Source organism: Pteropus vampyrus, unplaced genomic scaffold, assembly GCF_000151845.1.
Source record: "Pteropus vampyrus isolate Shadow unplaced genomic scaffold, Pvam_2.0 Scaffold21, whole genome shotgun sequence".
In the NCBI taxonomy this organism is placed as follows: domain Eukaryota; kingdom Metazoa; phylum Chordata; class Mammalia; order Chiroptera; family Pteropodidae; genus Pteropus; species Pteropus vampyrus.
The window spans coordinates 7,116,330-7,138,785 of NW_011888802.1; the positions used below are offsets into that span (position 1 = coordinate 7,116,330).

A 22,456-nucleotide genomic window follows, 5' to 3' on the forward strand; every position below is an offset into this window, starting at 1 on the left:
CTCTTTTGTGCCCTATTCATACATAGGAATAGGAAAGCAAGAATAACAAAGGGTTACAGAAAAGTCTTTCATGGAAGCAAAATGCAAAACTGAGAAAAATAAATTTGGTAAAAATTTGCACTATTCTTTAATTTTTTTTTTAAACCTAACATATTCAGAAGTGAAAGAAAAAAAGATCCATGAATCACTGAATACTAACTACAAAAAGCAACATGTGAAGAATAAAATGAAGCTCTTAAAAATTATGATAGAAATTTCGAAAAGCAATAAAATTACTAGAATGTAGAGTTGATGAAACAAAAAATTTGGAAGAGGTAGTTTACATAAATTAGAGAATAAATCTAGAGATGCAATATCTCAATAATAGGAGTCTCAGAAAAAGAGTAAAAGGAATGAAGAAAATTTTCAAGGAAATAACAGAAGACATTTTCAAAGAATTTAAGGATCTGAATTTGTAAATAGAAAGGGTTAATAGAGTAACCAGTGCAAACACTACATAAAAATGAACCAAAAAAATTCTATTTGTGGCTTTTCTATGGACTGGAAATATTGAAGGATTATTGCTACAAAGCATTAATAGTGGTAAAGCAAAATATTAAAATTACCAAAAGAGATTAAAAGAAAATAAGGGAAACGATTTCTGAAGTCAGAAAAAGTGTGACCAAGAACATTGAGAAGTAAACGAGAATTGTAGACACTGGGTATTCTCTAGTTATCTATGCATTATCTTTAGTTAGAGCTTTGGTTCGTGGATGGATAATGGAAGAAAATCTTTGAAGCCAAACAGGGTAGAACATCTCATTGAAGATCATACTGAATAGAGACAGGACTTAGAATAAGTTAGATGAAAAGAGTGAAATAGAAAAAAACACATTTAGTGGTATTGTTCAATAGAGAAATTGTCTCAACTTTGGTTCTGGCTGGAAGTTAAAAATAATAATCCATAAGAATCCAGAGCAAATAGGTAGCTAACACATAGATTTCAAGTTTCAGTCGGGGGGTGGGGTGGGGAAAGGAAAGACTGCCATCTGGAAACCAGGAAGATGGCTCTCAACAGATGCCATCAAATCTGCCAGTGCAGACTTTTTCTGACTTGGTCATGGACTTTTCAGCCTCTAAAACTGAGAAAATAAATTTCTGTTGTATATAAGCCACATCCATGCTCCTTCGTTACAGCAGCCTCAGCTGACTAAAACAAATATTATTAAGGCCTCTGTCTGCTAAACAGTGCTCAGGCTCCTATTCTGCCACATAGACAGGGAGAAGGGGACCCTATCCCTTCTTGATGATTACATTTCAACAAGGAATGGTTCCCAAATCCTTGAAAAAGATATTCCTGGGTTGCGAAGATACACATACATCTCTAAGGGACAGAGAAAGAATTTATAATTGCAAGCTTTCTAAAGTAAATGCTCTAAGAAAAGAGAGATCAGGGGACTTTATTCAGGTTATAACTAGAATAAATGGTAAATTATTTTGTCAGCTTTGATCTTTCCCTGGCAGAAACTTAGGAAGAGCTGGGTCATCCCAGGGACAAACCTTAGTCTGCTAAAAGCTTTCCCAGAATTCGATCAAGTCTCGGTGCAGATAGTTTGATGGAGTCCTCAATGTGGAGAGATCTGAAGTTCTCTACTGAGAACTTTAAATTCCCAAGTCAAGAAAAGGTTTGAGAACCAAAAAATAAACCTCTAGTTATACCTTTAATGAATCACTCATATTTTTTAGGTTCAAGACAAATTTTCTGAATGAACTGTTTTTTGATTTTAGGGGGGCTAGTATAAAATGAAAATTGAATTCAGAACATTTCCATGTCCTGTATGTCAAATATACAGCAGTGTTTAGAAAAGACATGAAGTCAAATAACTGAAAAAAAGACATTTGGGTGACTTCCAATATTTATGAGTATGTTGAACCGCCAAATTCTATTGAGATTTTTTTCCAGTAGAAGCAGCCGTCCCTTCACATTTTGATGGGATGTGGTACAGTACATTGATGGGGCCAGTTAATGCCTTTTGTGTAGCTATATTCTTACAAACTTGTAGCACACTCCCTCTCTGGCTCTGGTATCAGCCATATGACTTGGTTTGGGAAATAGGATATTAGCCAATTTGATGTAATCAGAGGAATGAAAAGTCCTTGCTCATTTCCTATTTGTTCTCTTGCTCATCTGCATTTACCATGAAAACATGTTCAGTCTTGTTTTCTTAAAGAAGAGTGTCCATGAAAAGCAGAACTGAGTTGTCTTAGTCAAGGCCATCTGTAATATTTTGATTTATAATAAGAAATATATATTTGGTCTTCATCCCCTTTTCTGGCACAGAGCTCCTAAAACCCCTGGGACTTCCTAAGTGATAAGAGCCATAAAGGTGTATTTTGTTATGTTAATGAGGTGACTTTTGGGCCTCTCCTAAGAGTGGAGGCTGTTGCCAATGGAACCAACCAGGTAAGTAGAGGGTTGACATTTTCAATCCCACCCCCTGACCTCCAGGGAGGGGAAAGAGACTGGAGGTTGAATCAATGGCAGGTGGTCAGTCATTTAATCAATCATGCCTATGCAATAAAGGCACCATAAAAAACAAAAGGAAGTAGTTCAGAGAGTTTCCAGGTAGATGAATGTGTGGCTATTCAGAGACAGCAGTGCATCTGGAGAGGGCATGGGAGCTCTGCACTCCTCCCCACACCCTGCCCTATGCATCTCTTCCTTCTGGCTGTTTCTGAGTCACATCGTTTTACAATAAACTGGCCACCTAATAAGTAAAATGTTTCTCTGAGTTCTGTGAGCTGCTCTAGAAAATTGATCAAACCCAAGGTAAGGTGTGTGTGTGAAAAGGGTGAAGGGAGTGGAGGGGAATCTTTGGAATCTCCAATCTATAGCAAGTGGGTCAGAAGCACAGGTGATAATAGACTTGGAATTGATACTGAAAAAGCAGCTGGAATATGGGTAAAAAGCATATTGGCGTAAGATTTGAGATTAACCTTGTCGGCATTCTACTAAATGTGTCATCCCCCTGAGCTCATTAAGAGTCTTAGGCCTAGTGACAACAAGTACTTTAAATGCTGTGTCCAAGATAATACACTTAGTTTGCTTCATTCACATTTTGGGTACTAAAAACAACAAACAAAGCAAAAAAATAAATCTCTCATTTCTCTTTTTTCTTTATCTGTTATGTACTTCCCTTCTTTCTTTCTTTCGTTCCCTATCCTTTCTTTTTTCCTCCCTTCCAATTAATATAATTTAGCCTCCACAGCATAAAAATTCTTTCAAAATTAGACCATAAAATCATGATTGGAATCAAGTCTATTGTATAACAAGTTTCACACAAATTCTTCTACGGTATCGTTAACCTAAAAATAAAAGCCAAAGTGAGAGGCAATAAACATTTATTTGAGAACCCGAAGAATAGCTATTTTAGAAGCACTGATTTAGACAGAAACTCAAACTGTTCTGATTAGGAGATGAAGGCAAGGATTATTTATGAGAAAAAGGGGGTGGGGTGGGGAACAATGAATAGAAAATGTGGATAAGCTAACATAATAATGCTAATTCTAAAGAGTAACTTAAAATTTTTCAGTAGGTAGTCATGTCTACTTTATTGTTATGTTTCCAAACAGTTGTTTGGGATACAATACACTTTAGGCCCACTCCAAAGGTTATGTTTTCAGTTTTAACTTTCTACAGGTTTGAGAAGTAAGATGGGCAAGGCAGCTCTGACTCCATTTTAAAGTGGCTCCATTTATATTATTTCTCACAGTATTATGCTTGTATTTGGGAAAATAGTAAATGTCTTTAATTGTGGAAAGATAAATATAATGTTTTCATATGTATAATAATACTTTAGATAAATTATGAATGCATTTTAAAATAATCATTTTCTTATGGGGGCATAATTAATACTGAGTAAATACATTTTTAGAGCATCTTCAATTAATTAAATTGTTACTGAATAGAGAACTCATACACATCTCAGAAATTTACATTATACTATTTCACAAAACAATATATTTGCATCAGCAAGCAAGAACATAAGAAAAAACTTATTTAGATCTTCGGATTTTGGTTTACATTTTTGAGAATTGAGCCTAATTGGTACACTGAGAAAGAGGTGATTGTCTTTATTTTTTCTTGTAAAATATTTCTTTTTTTTCCCCCTCAAAATTATATTTAATGAATTTAAGGCAGAAATGAAGCTGTTTTTTTTTTCTTGCTATCATTGTAAAAACCCAAATTGTTTAAATTCTATATGATGTTAGTTATTTTCTTTAGTCCTACAGATGATTTTTAAGGTTATTTTATACACATGCATCAGCCTATAAAATGATATAATGCATATATGATGTAATATATACATGTAGTAATGTATATATTATATACATATATAATACACTATTACTATAAAAGAGGGTGCCATTAGACATTCCATTTAACTATAAATTAAAGTATTCTTATAATATATCATCTTTATCCTAAAATGTATGTTATAAATACCACTATTTATATATAATCCTTTTGAGTTAAAGGGCAGCTCTGCTCCCATCACCCCTGGGGCCATACACCTGCTACAAAGAATGGTAGAAATAGAAAATAAGAAATTTCAAATAATTGTGATGACTTGTTTTGGATTTACACTTTCCTTTATAATCAGAGTGAAGATATGCCATTGTTTCTGAGAATATAGAACCTGGGATATATCTTCCATAAAATTATGTTCTGAAGGAAATAATTTGCTAACTACATCCCTACTAGCCAAAGGGTATATGAGGTATCTAAAGTACTTTTACTTCTGCTGATTGAAAGAAAATACTTAATAACTATAATATGACAGGAACTCTGCTAGGTCCTGGAAGTATAAAGGTGAAACACGCAAAACATTCTCTCAGCAGGAGGGCACAGACTAGGGAGGAAGACAGACAAGCACCCATAGTTTTAATGGATGATACAATACGTATTATATCTGAAAAACTCAACATACTCTGCAGGAACTCTTCTCACCAAGAGAGATCTTACTAAAGCAATTAGTAACTTTGAATTGAGAGCAATAGAAGTCAAAGTACCATAGAAGCTTGCTTCATTCCCAAATGTGAGCTGAACTCAGGCACAGACTTAATGTGAATTTTGATGAGGGAAATGACTTAGAACAGTGTCAAAGGGTCATTACTTCGCATTATCTTTATGTGAGTACTTTTACTTATCCATAGAGAGTGCAAAGAACTATAAAGTGTGAAGAAGCAGAATTCTCTTTTAAATATCTTTAGTTTCTATCCTGGGTAAGCCAAATAGAGATAAAACACAAATAATAATAAAATATTTGTAAAATTTATTTATAAATAATGCCATTTGGTAGTTTACTGATATTATGCAGGACTATTTCATAGAATCATCAGCTGGAAGAAGAAGAAAGTCATTGAATTTAACGGCTTCATATGTTAGAGATTAAGAAACAGACACTTGAAAAATTAATAATTTGTCCAAGGTCAAGCAATGAGTACTCTTAGTTCTTAGTTCAATTTGTCCATTCTAGGACTCTAATGTAAGCTCAGAGGTAGAAGAGAAATAATCCTATTGCATCTGGAGAAAAAAATGAAGCAAATATTTTTCAGAAGTCTTATTTGGCCTGTAATTTTACTGCCTTCTCCATTATGCTTCAGAGAATCTGACACAGAAGCTTTGAAAGCAGTGAGTTCTGAACACAAAAATAGAATGTCTATGGTTTTATTCATATTTAGGAGCAGCAGTTTGAAGGAAGTGAAGCTGCAGCTGTACTTTTCCATGTTACTTAGCAACTGGTATGAGTCAAGAAAAATTACTGAAACTCATAGGCACTGGTGGGAGCATGACAAATGGCATTTGAAAAAATCCTATAAGGTTGATCTACCTGTTGACTATTAACATGCTATTAAGAAATAAAATAAGGGTCATTTCTATATTAATGATGTAAATTAAATTTTAAAGAGTGGCACTGACTGTATAGGGAGCCTCCCATCGCAACTGACACAGAACCTGTCAGAATCCCCAGTCAGATTTACTGAACTAAACTATTAGGCAAATATTTCTGGCCTGAGCCACTGATTTAGTTTACAGAAGATGAGGATAAGTTTGCTTCTGTGCACTGACACAATTTGGGGGAAATTGTTAATGGCATGTTTATGATTTGCCAAAATGAAAAACAATAAATGCTTTGAGAGATTTAAAATGTTTCTAAAATCACCATATCCAAATATGCACAATATATATATGTACATATATTTTTTTAAGCAAGGCAACCCTTGGTTGACCACACAGATTGCAAGGACCTTGTCAGCTTATAAGCTCTTATTTATTTTTTATGCCTACAGCACCTGGTCTTCCTAAGTGGTCTCCTATCCAGGTACTAACCAGGCCTGACCCTGCTTAGCTTCCAAGATCAGACGGGATCAGGCTTATTCAGAGTGGCACGGCTGTAGACCAGAAGATTTTTAATTAAGAAGAAATGAAGATTAAAAAATGAGATCTGTATAGAACAGATCAGTAAAAGATGCTATATGAGAATAATATGAGTTACTGGATACTCAGAAAGTATTTTACTTTCAAAAGTAAGAAATGTTCTCTAAAATCATAGATAAAGTAATTATTTCCAAATAGAACACTATAATATTTAAAATTTGATAAAAATGCTGATTATGTGAAGAAAATAAAAGCACACTATAAAATATTTTTTAAAACCCTAGAAAGGCTCTATCTCAGCAAAGTTTGTATGAACTCAATATATACTGAATATGTTTTAGATTTGCATACATACAGTTTACTTGAAAAAACAAATTCTAAAAAGTTAAAGAATATTATTTCAATGATTGCGGTATATAAACATTTGAAATCAATAATTGTCAATAACTTGAACTAAACTTTTTCTTTCTCCTAATGCAAATCAAATAGGCCTGCCCAAAATGTCTCTGAGCTTATCTGTACTCCTGCATCATCACTGCCTTCATCTTAACAGAGGCTCCTGTCAATTTTTATTTAAACTACAAAAATAGCCTTCATGATATTGCTATTCCAAATGTTCTTTTAAAAATCTTCAGAGTCAGAGTAATGTTTATAAAATATAATATTAGTATATCAATTTAATTGTTTCAAATGTCTTGTATAACTTTCAACTTTATCTCCTAAACCACTTACTAAGCTTAGTTATTCAACTTTTTTTTTTTTTTTTCCAAAACTTGTTCTAGAATCTCTCAGGATATGGCTGCAGGTTTTCCTTAACACACAAATAAGCTTGCTTCACCTCAGGGTCTTTTTTACCTCCTGTTCTCTCTGCCTGGTATATTTCTTCCCCATATTCTTGAACATATGGTCTCAACTCAAATATGACTTTAGAGATTTTTTTCTGCAAAAAAATGTTAAATAGGGTCTTCTACCAAACAGCCAATATATATTACTTTTAAATTTATTTTTATGAACATACTGATATACTAAATTAAGTATTTAATCAATTTTTACTTGTTTATTATCTCTATGTCTCCATCAGTTTACAAAGTTCTTGAGAACAAAGCCTTTGCATAAATTGTTCATTGGTATATTCTCAACACTGAGAACACATGGGTTGCATCTTTTGCACCCAATAAATACTAGTTAAATACATGGACAACAATCAATACAGTCACTTATTGGTGGAATGGAAATATACTACTATATAAACACCTGGGTGAAGACAATCAAAGACAGGACATATATGGGAATGTGTAAAATACTGGTTTTCAAACTTCCTACCAGTGGAAGAGCTGGTCTCACTTACAAAGGAAGCTTTAGGGCTGGTGTACAATAATCCATGCTCTATTTTCCACCACAGTAAATGCTGAAGTCTCTTGGTGAGATGATGGCATCATAGTATGTCAGCCTACATTCACTAAGTAACATAGCATAAAAAGAAATGAAGCTTTGACATGTTACAAAGCTAAGTCATAGGCCCTAAATCTCACAAGAATTCTGTGGACTGACTTCAGAGTTAATGCATCCATTTAAATGATAAATAAAATATTGAGTGTATATGTATTTATCTGATAAAGAAGCTCATAGTTTCATCAGAACTGCATCTCTTCGCTATCATCACAGCTTTCCACAAATCCACAGAATAATCAAACCAAAAATCAAAACAAAAACAAGACAATTCGGTTTATATACAGGTAGAAAGATTTCACATCAAGTTGAAGTGAGTGGAACTACATTAAAATCCAAGTCACATTATTAATCTTTACACCCTTCCTATAATTTTTTTTATATATTTTATCTATTCTGAAAAGAGAACATTTATGTATTTATTCATTTGTGTCTAACGATATTAGTTAATGAGGTTCTAAACTAATTTATTTCTTCACAGAGGATTTAATATTACTCTAATGAAAAACCACAAAGAACAGGAAACCTCATATATCTGGTAAATCAGAATTTCATTCATTCATTTAGAGTATTAGTGGTAAAAGAGGGTTCTAAGAGCATAGCCTCCAAAAGAGAAATCCTGGGTTTGAATCCTAATTAATGATAATGATATGACCTTGGATGAATTACTTAACTGTTCTGTGATGCAGTTTCTTCATCTGTAGAGTTAGGATTGTAATAGTGCCTGCTTATGATTATTGCAAGAAGATTTGGTGTATGGGAAGAAGGAGGTGTGGTATAGTAAGTATAAGAGTTCTCATTTTGCATGGTTCTGATATGTGGTATTTTCATTTACCATAGTTTAGCTAATTAACATCATCCTTCAGAAAAAAAAAGTTCAAATATCAGTTAGCATGCTATATTAACTGGGGGTACTTGTGTTAAGTACAATATTCACTGCTCACTCTCTAATACATAAATGACTATAGAAACAACAAATATATGTCATAATCAGTGGCCATTCACATCACTTCTTTCCAAGTCTGTTAGTGATTGATCACTGCATCAGTTCACACAGTTCACACAGGCAGCAAAGCATGTAGTTGGGCCTCCTCCTTGTCTCACTGAAATAAACCCATGTGACATTTTGTAAAAATGGATAATTGAAAGAGGGACTGAGACAACAAAGATACAAGCGAAGCAAATAAGTGAAAAGAAATAACAGTAAGTGAAATTAGAAGCATAAGATAAATGGAATTGATGGAAACAGTTATTAATGAAAATGAGTAAAATGATTGTGACAAAAAAGATGAAGATGTCCAAGGGGGAGTAATACTGGCAAAAAACTTCAGTTTAAGTTTAAATTTAAATTTAAAGGAATTTAAATGACTTTAAATTTAAATTTAAAGGAATTTAAATGACTCTCAGAGGTATTTCACAACATTAAAAACTAAAGGGATGCAATCTTGCAAGCTGATCCCAACTTCGAAAGGGGAATGACAATTTGTCAGCACATAGAGAAGATACTCACTCTTTATTATAAATTAAACAACATGAAGTAGAAGGCAAGCGATGTTGAAAGCATTCCTTATAAGTTTAAAATAAATAAGAATCAACCTGATTCTCAAGGTTTCAATGTTTTAAACTGCAATGTACTAAATAAATGTTAATTTAATTAATTTTATTTTACTGTACATTTATAACCTACAGTGTTTTCAATGTTTGACAAGATAAAGATCATAGAATAATTGTAATCTTTCCCATCAATTTTGATTACTATGCATGAATTAAACCGTCATTTTTATCATGTGGCACTTCCATGGAAAGTGAGAACAGCTTGTATTAAATAAAAGTTAGCTACAAATTATTGATAGAATTTTATTTATATCATTATTATCTGCCTTGGACATTTTTGAGTTTTTTTCTATTGTTCAATTTCATCTTGCTTGTATAGATTTGTATAGATCCTTTACTAATTAAAGTGTCTAATCTTTTCTGCTAAAATGGTTAAAAATATTCCACTTTCAGATTTTAGTTCTTGACCTTAAATATGTTATTTTTTTCTTTTAGAAATTTAATATTTTAAATTAGTGACGTTGGTTTGCATTTGCTTTTTGTTCTAGTTCTTCTGTACTAGATGCACTAGTTAGATCGCCTTTGAGTAGGTGATGAAGTTCTAATCTTTCATTACCTGTGAACTAGAGATAACATTACTATCGACCTCATACAGTTATTGTGAGAATTAAGTGTGTATACATGTGTTAAGCCTTATAACACAGGCTACCTCGTATCTAGAACTGTCTATCAAAGTAGTTTTTTATTTTTAGCAAGTACAAGTAAGTCTATTAGAAGTTGAATTAGAGCAATAAAAATTTATGTCTGCTATCCTTAGAAGACTCACAGTCTCGTGGGAGACTGAGAAGTAAAGGTGCTTGAATAGCGAAAAGGGTTAGAATAGAGATGAAAAACGAAGGGGACCGAGAGAGTATATCTGAAAGTAAGCCAACTCATATTGTTGGCATCAGGGAATTGATTCCAGAAAAAATGACAATCATACTAAAATCAAGGCGAAGAAAGACAATTAAAACGGTGACCACATGATATGCAAATAGAGAATGTACAAAAAAAGAATGCCAAGATTTGGGAAATACATGTGGCTCCAGATGGCTGGGGAAAAAAGTAAAGAAAAGACATATTATAAAGTATCAAGTAAATCATTATAGGAAAAATTGAAAGATACCGACAGAGGATGAACAAACATATTTGCAATGTAGAAAAATCAGCCTGGAAGTGGAAAGAAGACTGGCTTGAGGAGAAACAAAGCAGAGCAAAAGTAGAAAGCAGTCGGAGGAATGACCCGCAGGAGAGATGATGGGAACCTAAACAATGGCAGTAGTGGCAGCTATGCAGAAGAGGGAAGAAATTTGGGAGGTACTAAGGAGATATTAAGGAAGTATAATCTACTTGATACCAGAGAGATGTCTTGGCCACAAAGAGGCTAAATTTAAAGGTGAATTCCTAAGAGAAAAAAATTCCGAGTATGTAATTTAAAAGCATCAAATATTATTAAAAAGCAAGTAACTTGCTTTTTAAATATGACAGTAATTTTAAAAGTCGGTTCAGCAATATCTCTTTCATTTCAACTATACAGCTACGTATTTAACTACAGATAAAGATATTTTCCCATCTAAGAAGATAATGTGTAGAATTTTGTTTTCTAAAGAGGTGAATTACATAACAGTGCTTTATCTCAAAAGGTTTAAGATTTTGTAAAAAAATTCTCAGCTCATCAGAGCAGAATGCGACATTCTGGGTACATCTGATTCATTTGTGTCCCTGCATCCTTTTCCTGAGGACCCCCAGGAGAAACTGCTGTCTGATTTAAGCAGGAAATATTGTGCGCTTCTCCTTAGTAATGGTTTTGTTTGTATCTCACGATCATTGTAAATTTTATAACTTACAAACTTTTTAAGTCAGATCTATTTTTGTGGTTTATCTACAGAAGACTTGTGGATTACTATGATATTTTTCTTTTTTTTCTTTTTTATTCCACTTTGTTCCTTTTTTCTTAAGTGGCAATGTTATCTTTTCACTTTAGGCATCCTTGTAAGATATCTTAAAACATTTTGGGAACAATATGTGACAAGAATACTGGGTAAAAATCATTCCACAGCATGATCCTTTCTGCATTGGGAAATGTGTTTTCCAGACATTAGAGGTTGGGAGAGTCCTCTCTATCCCTTCTGTACATTCTGTAACATCCTTTTATGAAGACTCACTTTCCAAGGAGTTGATACTTTGGACACATACATACTTTTCATAAAAATATTTCAAGTATAGAGTTATTACTTCTATAATTCTGAGCATCTATCCAGTCCCTGCCTGCAACTCTGTCCAAGAAAATGATGTCCTTTTGATAAGTGTGAAAAGATAACAGACACTAGGGGTGTTCACTTACTGTAGAGACAGACATCCTTCCTCACTGTGTAATCAGACACTGGACTGCCCCTGTCTCCGTTAATGGTCAGGCTGCGGTATGAAGTGTAGTCTAGAGAAAAGTCTCACTGATACCTAGTCTTTGACATTCTCTAACTCAGTATTGCTAAACGCCTCTTAGAAAATTCTACTAGGAACTTCAAATTCATTATAGTACGAAAGGATGATCTAATTCAAAGGCATTTCTGCTTTGATAACTTATCTACCTTTAAAAATCACATTTCTTATTTCTATTTTCTGGATGCATAGGAAGGAAAAGAGAACATTTTTGACAGCATTTTAAAGATAATTGATACTGATAGAGAAAATCATATAGCTTTGAACTAGAGCATAAAAATGACAAATCTATTACATGTTTTTTTTTCCCCCTTCTCTCTCTCCATCTTTAGGCATTTGTCCTAAAATGAATCTAATGCACATAAAGGCAGCCTTGTAATATTTCAGGCTTACATTTTGATGCATCTGTTATTAGAGCTTAAAAGTGTGCTTCCAAAAAATGAAAATGTATATCGTACAGATAGCAGAGGGGAGGAGGTGGTCTTAAAGAGAATTGTGACATTTTCTTCCACTGTATTCTTTCTTTAGTGTAGAAGACATATTTTATTTTCTCTGGGTAAAAAGGTTGCTTGGAAATAGAATAAGCTGGAAATAATTCTATTCTTAGCAGTAGAGCTTGCTAAACTGATTTTCTTAATTAAGGATTTAGATCAATAAAATAAATTATTTCCATTTTGGCATATTGCATTCTTTATGTCAAAATGTAATTCCTCGCTTTTTTTCTTATACAGGATGAAACCGATATATTAATTGATGTGATGTATAAACAAGCTCTTCAGTTATAGAAAGAAAACCAAACAAAATAATAAAAAAATCTCTGAAAATGAACATTGATATTTTTATAGAAGTAGAGGAACACATGAACCTAAATGGTCTCTCTTGGTCAGGAGTTAACATAATAAAAAATGTTTTTAGGTGGATTGTATTATTTATATTATCATTAATATCTAGGGGAGGTACTAGATTTTATATTCTCAACTTCTTTGTATTTAATATATAAGCCTTGATATTTCTTTCTAAAATAATGTTGAAGAGATTAAATTGAAACAATGTACTTAAAAGCTTTTGACGTGTGTATGGATTTTAGGATGTGATGTCCTGAACTTGGTTCCATTTTCCTCTGATCCCAACACTATGGTACTTTTCTTTCATCTTACAACAAATGCTGTGATCTTTGTGCAGCTGGGTGCATCTGAGGCATGGGTAAAACTGGGGACAAATATCTTCATTACGGTGCTGGAAATAGGCTAGAGGACAGAGCGTCCAACAAACACTCTGACCTTTGGCTCCCCAGGCTGAAGTTAAGAAATACCTGTAACTAATTCTTTTAACCTAACATCTCATTAAAAAAAAAAAAAAGTGCACTTGGTTGTTGTGCTTGTGGGCTTGGTCTTTCCTGCTTTCCCACTATGAGAATATAGAGATTCTGCAGAGCAGCAAGGTCTCCTCAGCCTCAACAGAGTGCTCACAGCCTGCCCTATAATACAAGGCTATAGTCACACTCCATTGTATTTGTACTTCCAGAGTTCCCACAGAGATGTGTGCTCTCACAAACAAACCTGAATTTCCAGGAGCCCCAAAGAAAAATAACAGCCCACCAAAGGAGGCTTAACAACCAAAGAGATGATAATCAGGCAGAATAATTACAATACATACTAAGTGAACTTCTTGATGAGAACTGAATAAAAATAAGAAAAAAAAATAGAAAGAGAACATATGGAGACCATTGAGGAGCACACTGGTCCAAAGCTAAAACTCTAAAACTAAAACCTGAAACCAAAAGCAAAACACACACACACACACACACACACACACGTACACACGCGCACGTTCTCACCAACAATAACTAAAAATAACAAGAGTCACTCTCTCAAATAAAAAGAAGCTTAAAAAGTAAAATTTCATCTCAAATTTCACTTTAAGTATAAAAGGAGAACGTAGTCTCTATTCAGATACAAATTTGAGATCTAGAACAAGAGTTAGCAATTTTTCTGCAAAGGGCCAGATAATAAATATTTTGGCCTTGTAGTAGCTTGCAAGTAGGGTAAAGTCTCAAGTCCTCAAAGTAAATAAAAATATACTTAGACATTTTTTAAAAAGATATTTAATGAAAGAGTATTCATAATAGAGGGACAAAAGTAAAGATGAAAGCCAATAAATAAGTAGATGACTGAGTAGATTACAGTACAACCACACCATCTTCTATAGTATATGTTATGTACAATTTACCCAAGAGAAAGAGTGGTAGCTTTTTAATTTACAGGGAAGGCTCAGGAAAGGAGAGGTGCTAGTCATGGAAAAAATAAAAACAAAAGATTAATAAAGCCTATATATAAAAAGAAAATATATAAATCTTAATTTATAGTACTATTACATTGTTTGTAACCAGTGGATTGTGTTTACCCTTGTCCTGCTAAACATATCATTATTTACACAAAACAGTCACATGACGGATGGCACACCTGCATTCTAAGAAGATTGAAGGATGGATGCTAGAGCAAGAAAGGCCTCAGGAATCAGGAGTCAGTCACCTTGTCACACACGTGAGGGAAATATAATGCCACAGACTGTACAGAATGTTCACAGATCTGAAATGTATTAACAGCCAATGCAAAATAATTTTACTTAGGATTTCATTTTTTTTTAAACCAATCCCTGTGTCCTTATGCCAGTTCATTTTGTACATGACAACCCAGATTACTCAGGTTTGTTTTTCACCTGGATTGCTGGGAAAGAAGTCACACTAAAAATCAAAACCACGGGAAACATCACTGATGGGCATACACTTAGAAGACACTGAAATCTTTCCTAGTTCCAAGATAATGCTCTAGCTGTTGCATCTACTCATGGCTCCTAAGGGCGCTCTTCGGGTTCTTCTTTTTTCTATTCTAGCATGTGTGGTTTAGTTTTTTTTTCTCTATGACTTTGCTGAAAACAAAGATTAAAAATGTACTACCTATTATTTAACAAAATGAACCTTTTAATACTGAAAATTTTTAAATTGTAAAAACAAGACTTCCATTATAATAGTAATAACATACATATAAACATTTCATTGTCTCCTTTCCAACATAACACAGTCATGAATGGTCACGGATTCGACCCAAGTACAGAAAAGAAAGTAACTCAGGAGATTTTGAATTGAGAACGAAGTCATGTGTGCATGTGTGTGTATGTATGTGTGTGTGTGTGTGTGTGCGTGTGTGTGTGCATGCACATGCACGCTTTTACCATATTGACTTGTACATCTCTTCATTTGGTTTGCTGTTTTTGTTTTTTAATCACAAATGGAAGACTGTTAATAAATTTCTGTTAAATCATTAATCATAGAAATCAATCAGTCTGTGCTACTATTTCTATTCCAATTAACAAAAAGGAAAAAAAATGCAGTGGTAAAATCAGTTTTGCTGAAATTTTGGTAAGAGAGGCCATATCGATTGACATTACAAATGTGCTGGGGAAGAAGGTGATTTATATTAAAGTAATAATCACAGAACAAAAGGGGTCTAGAGGGAAATACTAATGTTCTTTATGTTTTATAGAGATATTTCCTCAATGTTTCTTTGGTTTATGATCTTTGACTCTTCTCCCCAGTTTTCAAAGCGTATTTCATCTCAGGCATTCATAATGGCAATTGTTAAGCTTTATTCATGAGTATGTATTTGTATCCTAAGAATTTCAGTCTCTTGAAGGCCTGATACTAAATATTCAGAGGTATTTAGGACAAGTTCCTTTCATTGCTTCTTTTTGTTGAAGAGAATAACTTGAATAATATAAATGTCTTCCTTGGTAAGTAGGAAAGAGATACAAACAGTGCATGATGACTTTTAATTAAACTGATTGAATTGCAATTACAACCCTACCTCTTGCTAGCTCTTTACATTTAGGCAAGTTTTAAAATAACTCTCCTACAGAATTTTCTCATCATAAAATGAGGATAATAATATAATTGAAGCAAAGTGTTATTGTAAGGACAATACATGTAAAGATCTTGAAAAAACCCTTACACAAAGTAAGTGCTCAATAAATGCAATCTATTATCATTGTGACTTGGTAAATGTGTCTCCTTAGAACATTTAGAGTGAGCAGCAACATGTGAGAATTACTCTTAGTGTTATTTAGTTTGCTGTTTCATTTCAAATACATATAATTAAATATGTGTGTGTATACATATACACATATTTAAAAAAAAATATATATATATATATAAAACTCGATTCAAGTTGGCCAGAAACTTGCTTTAATAATTCTAGAATAAAGCCAGAAATATTAACAATACGATTTAGATGGTAAGATGAGAGCCAAGAACGGGTTAAGGAGTACAATTATAGTTAATTGAGTCCTTACACTTTCCTAAGTTACCAGTCTAATGAACATCTACATTATGTGTTTAAAGTACTGTAAAACTGCTATCATCCTTAGTTAAAAGATCAAGGTCACTGTAGATTTAGCCTTCAGTTATTCTATCATCACAACAAAATGAAAGTGTACCATATCAAGATGGCATATTCTTCAGGTATTATAATAGACCAAATTGTGTCCCCCAAAATTCATATGTTGAAGTCCTAATCTTTAGTACTTTAGAATGTGACTATATTTAGAGATAGGACCTTTAAAGAGATAATTATAGTTAAATGAGGTTATAACAGTGGGGTCCTAATCCAAAACGAATGGTGTCTTTATCAGATAATGCAATGGTATCTGGGGACATGCACACACAGAGGAAAGTCCATGTGAAGACACGATGAAAAGGTGGCTGCGAGATAAGGAGAGGTCTTAGGAGAAACAAACCTGCCAGCACCTTGATCTTAGACTTCTGCCTCCAGAACTGTGAGAATATTAATTTCTGTTTTTTAAGCCATCTAATCTGTGGAATTCAGTTATAAGAGTCCTAGCAAACTAATATAGGTATAGCCATCATAATAGTTCTTGTACTACCGTTATCATTCCTAAATCAATCATATATGGATGGGGAGATATTTGTGCAACTCCTCCACAAATACCAGTAGTCTTTCTCCAATTCCTGGAGGAATTACACTCTATGGATTTAATCATTCTTTCCATCCTCAGCCTCTAGGGGAAAGTACAGGTAAAGATACCCTCATGTCCCAATGCTTACCTTCTCATACAGGGTGTAGGGGGCTGTAGGGAAGTGAGATTCAAGGAATGCTTCTTTTGTCTCCAAGCTTCTACATAAAAGTCATAAAACTTGGAGCTGAAATTAAGCTAAATACTAATCTCTAGCCAGCTCAAGACAATACTAGACTACTATCACAAAAAAGGCTTGGCTTTCCGGGCCTGAAGAACCTAGGGGACTAAAGTATTGCTTACTATTTCCATCACTTCCACAAATGTCTCTAGGTAATTTAGTCTCTCCTCATAGTTCCTGCGTATGTGTAGCTGTTTTTCTTGAGGCCCAACGCCATCAGGTCTTTCAGTAGCTGATGGGTCAGCTCTTGCTCATACTAACCATAAGAATGAAAACCTTTTGAACTCCATATGGCATGGGTCTCTTTCTCTTTGAACCTATCATTTGCCTGTCTTCTGTTAAATTCTAGTTAAATGGGCCTGAAGATTTGGGGTAACAGTTGTGTGGGGATAAGACAAATAGTAGCCAGATGGTTTAGCCTTATAATCAGCAGAGCTTTGATAATTCCAAGAACTGCAGAACATCTACATCTCCTCCAATTCTACTGAGTCATTGCTTAGCAGGATGTAGAGTGCATCGTGCATAAATGCCTAACAAATGTTGCAATCGTCCTCTCTTAAAGAAAACTCTCAGAGGACCTGATCCCTATTGCCTTGTATGGTTGTTAAATTAAATCCATTCCATCTCTTTAAAAGCACCTCTGCATCACTTGCTGTGGAACAGACTTCTAGAGCTTACTCACATCCCTTTTCTGTTGTTCCTGATCACAAAGAAGACTGATTTCTAGGCAGGCTTTAGTTCTCAAAATAACATTAGGATAAGGCTATAGATTTTATCTCTATATTACACATGAAGAAACTAAGGTTTAAGTAGATAAATGACTTGTTTCAGGTAACCAGCTGGTTGATGGAACTGATATTCAAACACAAGAAGTGGTTTCTAGGCTTGCATCCTTAAGCACCAATTTATTACTTATTGCTCTTTTGTAAAAATTAATCTCTCAAATTCCTTTTCACCTTCATGTTGTATTCCACAAATCTGTTGTATGATTTTGACACTGGTAAAATTAGATTTGTAAAATCATTGTTCAGGAATATTTGGAGGTAGGAAGAATGTGAAGATTGTATAAAGAACTCGTCATAAAAAATGAAGTTAATTTAGCTTTGATAGTAGGAAATCACATTGAAAACTCAACTTCCTTACTAGATAAACTTATATTGCTATTGGACCTATCAAATGCTCAAATAAGAAACTAATTAGACATTTGATTTAAAGAGCAGTCAATAACTTTTAGTATACGCTTGAATAAAATGGCCATTTACTTGATGATCGTCTTCCTTAACTAACCTTGGATCATTTCCTTAAGCTTCTGCACCTTGTAAAGTGCATCAAAGAAGTGAGCATGGGGTAAGTTAAACTACAGGCTATTAGAGATGATCTTAGTCTGGCATCTCCCTCTTAATATTACACTATCGTAGCTTGTCAGATTTTACCTTTGGATTCCTGGACTTATCTTTTTCTGCCCAGCTTCTATTTTCAGTTCAGACTTCATGCTTATTGAATCAGGAAGAACTTTTAAAGGAGATATTTATGTCTAGCTAATGTGACATATGACTCTACTAGGAGTTCTTACTTCAAAGCCTCCTAACCAGTCTCCCTAATTCTATTCTTGACTCCATCTATTATCTGAACTGTATCCATGGTGATTCAAAAGTGATAAATAAGCACGTAAGTAAAGAAATTAGATCATGCCATTTTTCTGCTTAAATATCTTAAAGGGTTTTTATTCATATTTAAAATAAAATTTCAACTCTTCATTACAATCTACAAAGCTCAGCTTTATCTGGCCCCTGATCATCTCACGGGAATTCGAGAGTTACTATAAAATTACAATAATCAAAGATAGTGTGGTATTGGCAAAAGGACACATAAATAGACCAATGGTACAGAATGAGAACCCCATAAATAGACCTATGAAAACATCATCAACTGATCCTCGACCAAGGAGCAAAGGTAATTCAATGGAGAAAGAACCATTTTCAACAGATGGTTCTGGAACGACTATGCATCTACATGCAGAACAATAAACGCAGACACAGATATTACATTTTTCACACACACACAAATGACTCAAAGTGGATTAAAGACATAAATGTAAAGGCAAAATTAAAAATAAAAACTTCTAGAGGATAACAGAGAAAAAACCTAGATGTCCTTGGGTTTAGATGTAATACCAAATGCAATTTCCATGAAAAAAAAAAAAAGTTGGACTTCATTAAAATGAAAAACTTTTGCTCTATGAAAGATACTGTTAAGAGAATAAAAAGACAAACCACATGCTGGGAGAAAATATTAGAAAACACATATCCTATAAAGAATTTGAATCCAGAGTATACAAAGAAATCTTAAAACTCAAAAGTAAGAATATAAACAAGCAATAAAAAATGAGCATATGATCAAAGTAAACATCAAGATATATAGATGACAAAGAAACAAATGAAAAGACACTCAACATTTTGTTATTAAATAACTGTGAATTTAAACGAGAAACCATTGCACATCTATTAGAATGGCTAAAACACAAAACACTGACAACACAAAATGCTGGTGAGGATGTGGAGAAACAAGAATTCTCATTCTTTGTTGGTGAAAATGCAAAATGGCATAGTCATTTTGGAAAACTGGTTTTGTAGTTTCTTAGCTAAACATAATCTTACTATATGGTCCAGCACTCACGTTTTTACCCAAAGGAACTGAAAACATATCCATACAAAAACCTGCACGTAAATGTTTATGGTAGCATTATTAGCAATTGCTGAAATTTGGAAGGAACCAGGATTCCTTCAGTAGATGAATGAACAAAGTGGTATATCTATGCAATAGAATATTATTCAGTGCTAAAAAGAAATGAGCTATCAAGCCATGAAGAGACATGGAGAAACCATACATACATACTATTAAAGGAAAGAAGCTGATCTAAAAACTACATAGTATATGATTCCAACTATATGATATTTTGGGAAAGTCAAAACTATAGAAACAATAAAAAGATCAATGGTTGCCAGGATTGGGTAGAGGAAGGGAGGGCATGAATATATGGAAAATGGAAATTTTAAGACAGTGAAACTATTCTATATAATACTGTAATGGTGGATATAAAACATTATTCACTTGTGAAGACTCATAGGTCTATACAACATTAAGTGTGAATCCTTAATATAAATTATGGGCTTTAGTTAATAATGTATCAATATTTGTCCCTCCATTTTAACAAATGTACCACACTGACACAAGATATTAATAATAAGGGAATCTGTTGGGAAGGAAGTGGAAGGGGCAGCGTATAGCAACTCTGTCCTTTCTGCCCAATTTTTCTGTAAACTAAAATTGCTCTAAAAAATGAAGTCTATTAATTAAAAATATATGACAAGTGGCTAAATAGTAATGTACTGATAAGTTCCATTAGAGGTCAGAGAAGAAGCATATGAAGGTAATCTTGGAAAATCTGCCCCGCGATGAAGGTGGGGGTTTGGACTAGGCCTCCAAGTTGCTTAGAACGTGGACAGGTAGAAAAGAAGAATTAGAGAATTCCAGATGAGGAAGACAAATATACAAAAAACTGGTAAAAAATTCTTGAAATGTATCTAAGCTATGAAAATAATCACCGAGGTCACTTGTTGCTATGGTCTGAATGTTTTTGAGCCCCAAATACATATGTTAAAGTCCTAATATCCAATATGGTATGAGAAAATGTGGCCTTTGGGTTTTGCCCTCATGATTAGGATTAATGCCCTTATGAAAGGGATCCCACAGAGCTTCCTAGTTCTTTCCCCTCATGAGGGTACAACAAGAAGTCTACATCCTGGATAAGGTCCCTCACCCGACCAAGCTTGCACCACAACCTTAGACTTCCTGCCTCCAGAAGAGTGAGGAATAAACTTCTGTTGTTTATAAGCCACACAGTCTCTGATATAATGTTACAGCAGCCTGGTGGACTAAGACAGCTGTTTTTTGTTTTGTTTTGTTTTGTTTTGTTTTGTTTTAATTTTTTAAATACCCACTATTGGCGTTTGTTAAGGTTAAATGGGATAAGCTTTTTCCTTCCAAGTAGTGAGGATGGACGTGTGTATTCATTCAGTTATGCAGCATGGAAAGACTGAAGTTAACTGGTCTGCTGGGGAGCTGAAACTAACTGGTCTTGCGTTGTTTCTATCTTATCTCTGTAGGCCATAGTCAACTGTGTGATTACCAAAGAAATTTCTTGAACAAAAGGTAGGCCATGTTTACTCCACTAGAAGGCATGGGTACATTATAAAAGGACCTACTAACTGATAAACTTTTCAAAGTCTTAGGAGCAGCTATTTCTGTTTAATTCCAACTACATCCCACCTACTAAAGCACCTACTAATCCAGAGGTCACAGCTCTTGATATGTATTTTCTAAAACAATCAAATGTAGGAGCTTTTTCCAATAAGCTAATGAGCTCCTACGTATACTCCATTTTGATTTATAACCAAATCACACAAGCATCCTCCTTATTAAGAAAATACATTATAATACATATGTTGGAGGTTTAAAATAACTGTAAAATTCTCAAACTTGATAAAATGGGCAAGTTTCTGGCACCTGGATTATTGGTTTTTAGATCCCTCCAGATATAATGCCAATATCTGGGTTTCTTGCCTCTGCAGTGAGTCTCCAGCCTGGATTCCTTGCCTTCAAATTTTTTTTTTTCTGCAACTAAGGTGCTGCCTTTATTACCGGCTGCCCTTTCCCTGAAACCTGCTTCCACCAATAGCCCCTCTTAGGAGACCACACGAATTTCCTTAGTAGCCAGCCCACTGTGATTCAGGGCCCTGGAGACATTGCTCTCCTGGGCCTGATAAAGATTTGTTTATCCTTTACACGGAGGAATACGTGAAATACTAGGTGCATTTATTATCGTGAAATCATCTAAGCACTTAAACGTTCCAGATTCAGCGACTAAATGATTAGTTTGTGTAATTCTAAAAAGCTCCGTGAGGTGGGTACTAATATTACCTATACATCACAGGAGAGGAAAATGAGGCACAAAAAGGTTAAATAATTTAACCAGTCCCACAGCTAATTAAGACGGTATGAACCCAGGTGGTCCGAGTCCATCCCGCATTTACCTGCACTTGGGTTGGTGTCAAACTTGGGATGCGAATCGGGTTGGGGGTGGGGAAGAGGTTGGGAAGTGAAATACTTGTCCCTGGCTATTTGCTCTAACGGGACTCAGAGGCACCTGGAGGGCAGATCTGCCCCTGCCCTTAAAATAACTTAGCCCCCATTGGCGGCGCTTACCTGGCTGCCCCAGGCAACGACCTCCAGAGCGTGCAGGCGCTCGGCGTGCGGCCCCGGGCGGGGGCGGGGCCTGGCGGGAG

General features: G+C 34.4%; 1 long non-coding RNA gene and 1 pseudogene across 2 annotated transcripts in view; both read right to left on the bottom strand.

Moving 5' to 3' along the window:
- Positions 1-22,456, bottom strand: part of LOC111736635 — a 122,888-nt gene extending 100,432 nt beyond the window's left edge. For both annotated transcript variants that reach the window (XR_002779220.1, XR_002779221.1), the window contains exon 1: positions 22,377-22,456. This is a non-coding gene — a long non-coding RNA (uncharacterized LOC111736635). The remainder of the gene's footprint in view (positions 1-22,376) is intronic.
- Positions 6,325-6,443, bottom strand: LOC111736711 (annotated as a pseudogene).